Genomic DNA, 4,059 nt, shown 5'->3' on the forward strand with positions numbered 1-4,059 from the left:
AACCTTTTAACAATCATAAAGTAGAACTATAGGCAAAACTTTTTTTTTTCATTTTGGATAGAGTAAGGGAGGGTTATAACCCCTCTTGGTTTTTTTTTTTTTTTTTTGCCATATGTATTCCATTGGGGACATGTCCCTTCACTTCCTGTCCTATGGTCAAAACAGAAAGTGAGAGAAAATCCCTGCAAATTAGGGGAATCCTTTGGCATAGCTACCAACTGTATCGCCTCTTGGCCTTTTGGCTAAGATCAATTGTAGTATCTGTTCTTATCAGTTTCCAGAGGAGGCACTGTGCTACTCATAGGGGAGGACTGGCAAATCCAATGGTGTAATTGTGGCTGGAAGGGCAGGTGGTCACTCTTTCACATCTCCCACTTTCTTTTCCCTGCTTTCCTATTTATTTTAACCCTGTGTTTGTCACATATTTGTTTGGTGTGTACACGTTTTGTCACTTTGTGATGAGTAGGGTGCGGGTTCTCGGGCCTGCCCTGAAAGTCTTGGGAGGGGGGCGGACATAGGCCTTTTGGCTTGGTTCGCCCTCTTTCATGGGGTCTCCCTTTGGGGGAGTCCCACTGAGTACTTGGGTGGGTCTGTTTCTGCAGACTTTCCAAAGAAAAGGGGTCCGTCTGGCTTTCGGCAAGATGGAACCAAGTGAAGTACCTCAGTCCCCGTTTGGAGCCTAACGCTCCGGGGGATCAGGGTAAGGTCCTTCCTTGGGATGACCGTGTAGCACCCATTGCACGTTTTTGTGTATCACTCTTTATGTGTGTGTACTTTTTTTGGCACCGGGTGGAGTTTTTGGGTGTGTTTCACATGCCATGGGCTTTAAAAAAAAAAAATAGCTCCCAACTTCCCTGATTTCGAGGGACTGAATTGGAAGTCCCTCTGTCCCTCTTTCCTCCTCATTTGTCCCTCATTTTGGTCTGATCTATAAAGTTGTATATAAAATGCACTTTTCATCTTTCAAAAAGTGTTTTCCAGTGCTAAACCTTTCATCCAATTTCTAAATTGCTGTATTTGTAAATTTCAAAAAGCCAGTATAAAGGAATGAATAGTAGCGGTTAAAAAAGGCACTTTGGGTTTAACTAATCATTTATTTTTTTGTATAATTCTCCTTTATGGGGCGTGGCAGGGAGTGTGTCCTATGCCTGCATACTTTTGCTAATAGGTGTCCCTCATTCCCATCTCAAAAAGTTGGGAGGTATGCTTTGGGGATTCCCATTGGAAGATTTCTCCTCTATTACTTTTCCGGGAACAACCCAAAATTTGTGATTTACTTTCACTTTCAATGAAGGTAAACAGGACAAATAGAGAGGGTAAATCTCCCTAAAGGGGGCACAGACAGCAATACAACCTGTCAGATGTTCTATCTAATCCATTTCCACTCCATTCAAAACTAAAAAAAAAAACATTTTGCATTGAGTTATAGTTTAACCCCTAAAATGCTTTACTCTAGCTTCTCCAAATGATACCAAATTGAATCCCTCATGTCGGATCCAACGGGTCAACAAAATTTCACTATGAGAAAGGGACAGTTGGGAGCTATGTTCCATGACAAAATCAATGGCGTCCATCATGAGTATGCGTTTATCGGCTAGAACTGTAAATGTTCCGATTAAAATCTATGATGAAAGCGCTCGTTCTTTCATATACACATAAGTTCAGTTTTGAAAATGGACATCAGCAGTCTATTGCCATAAAAAGCTCGGAGCTCATGCATGCATAAGTAGAAACGATCGTATATCTTCAGGAGGAGATATCACATGCTGCAGACAGGAAATCAAGACTGGAGGAGTGATAAAGCATTTCAGTCATTCCAATATAGCAGATGGTCAGATCTTTCACTACAGCCTGGTATAATGAGAGTAATTAGGATGTGGAATTGATAGCAACAGCTATTTTTATCAGATTGGTTTTCAGGGTCGGATTAACATAGGGGCTATTGGAGCTGCAGCTCCAGGCCCCTTTCTCAAGATAGACCCATTTGCCCATAAAAAAAATGACAAAAAAAAAAAATTTACTTTGAGTAGCTGAATTAAAATCATCTCCTATCATCCTATCATTTATGGTTCCAGAGATAAGGGGCTCCGTACACAGCCTGCCAGAAGCTACAGTGGTGTGAAAAAGTGTTTGCCCCTTTCCTCATTTCCTGTTCCTTTGCATGTTTGTCACACTTAAGTGTTTCGGAACATCAAACCAATTTAAACAATAGTCAAGGACAACACAAGTAAACACAAAATGCAATTTGTAAATGAAGGTGTTTATTATTAAAGGTGAAAAAAAATCCAAACCATCATGGCCCTGTGTGAAAAAGTGATTGCCCTCTAAACCTAATAACTGGTTGGGCCACCCTTAGCAGCAACAACTGCAACCAAGCGTTTGCGATAACGTGCAATGAGGCTTTTACAGCGTCCTGGAGGAATTTTGGCCCACTCATCTTTGCAGAATTGTCCTAATTCAGTTACATTAGAGGGTTTTCGAGCATGAACGGCCTTTTTAAGGTCATACCACAACATCTCAATAGGATTCAGGTCAGGACTTTGGCTAGGCCACTCCAAAGTCTTCATTTTGTTTTTCTTCAGCCATTCGGTGGTGGACTTGCTGGTGTGTTTAGGATCATTGTCCTGCTGCAGAACCCAAGTTCGTTTCAGCTTGAGTACACGAACAGATGGTCGGACATTCTCCTTCAGGATCTCTTGGTAGACAGCAGAATTCATAGTTCCTTTTATCATGGCAAGTCTTCCAGGTCCTGAAGCAGCAAAACAGCCCCAGACCATCACACTACCACCACCATATTTTACTGTTGGTATAATGTTCTTTTTATGAAATGCAGTGTTCCTTCTACGCCAGATATACTTGGACATACATATATACATATATATATATATATATATATAGATATACGCCAGATATACCTTCCAAAGAGTTCCACTTTTGTCTCATCGGTCCACAGAATGTTGTCCCAAAAGTCTTGGGGATCATCAAGATGTGTTGTGGAGAAATTGAGACGAGCTTTGATGTTCTTTTTGCTCAGCAGTGGTTTTCTCCTTGGAACTCTGCCATGCAGGCCATTTTTGCCCAGTCTTTTCCTGATGGTGGAGGCATGAACGCTGACCTTAACTGAGGCAAGTGAGGCCTGCAGTTCCTTGGACGTTGTTGTGGGGTCTTTTGTGACCTCTTGGATGAGTCGTCGCTGCGCTCTTGGGGTAATTTTGGGCGGCCGGCCACTCCTGGGAAGGTTCACCACTGTTCCATGTCTTCGCCATTTGTGGATAATGGCTCTCACTGTGGTTCGCTGGATTCCCAAAGCTTTGGAAATGGCTTTATAACCCTTTCCAGACTGATAGATCTCAATTACTTTCTTTCTCAATTGTTCCTGAATTTCTTTGGGTCTCGGCATGATGTGTAGCTTTTAAGGATCTTCTGGTGGACCTTACTGTGTCAAGCAGCTCCTATTTAAGTGATGCCTTGATTGTGAACAGGTGTGGCAATAATCAGGCCTGGGTGTGGCTAGAGAAATTGAACTTAGGTGTGGACAACCACAGTTATAGTATGTTTTAACAAGGGGGGCAATCACTTTTTCACACAGGGCCATGATGGTTTGGATTTTTTTTCACCTTTAATAATAAACACCTTCATTTACAAATTGCATTTTGTGTTTACTTGTGTTGTCCTTGACTATTGTTTAAATTGGTTTGATGTTCCGAAACACTTAAGTGTGACAAACATGCAAAGGAACAGGAAATGAGGAAGGGGGCAAACACTTTTTCACACCACTGTAGATACAGAGCGGCCAGTTTAAATAAAAGCTGACACACTGTGGAGGATATTTACAAAAACTTTAGCACTCAGAATCTGGTGCAGCTGTGCATGGTAGCCAATCAGCTTCCAACCTCATCTTGTTCAAATAAGCTTTGACAATAAAACCCATAACGTGATTGGTTTCTGTGCAGTGCTGCACCACATTTTGCACGTTCCAGTCTTACTAAATCCCCCCTCTGTTTGCAGCAGACTAATGCCCCATACACACGGTTGGATTTTCCGACGGAAAATGTGTGA

General features: G+C 42.0%; 1 pseudogene; it reads left to right on the forward strand.

Moving 5' to 3' along the window:
- Positions 1-222: 222 nt before the first annotated feature.
- LOC143999737 (U2 spliceosomal RNA) lies at positions 223-363 on the forward strand (annotated as a pseudogene).
- Positions 364-4,059: the final 3,696 nt, after the last annotated feature.

The sequence above is a fragment of the Lithobates pipiens genome, unplaced genomic scaffold (genome assembly GCF_037356315.1).
Source record: "Lithobates pipiens isolate NorthernLeopardFrog02 unplaced genomic scaffold, aLitPip1_a1.2 Scaffold_19, whole genome shotgun sequence".
NCBI classification, from domain to species: domain Eukaryota; kingdom Metazoa; phylum Chordata; class Amphibia; order Anura; family Ranidae; genus Lithobates; species Lithobates pipiens.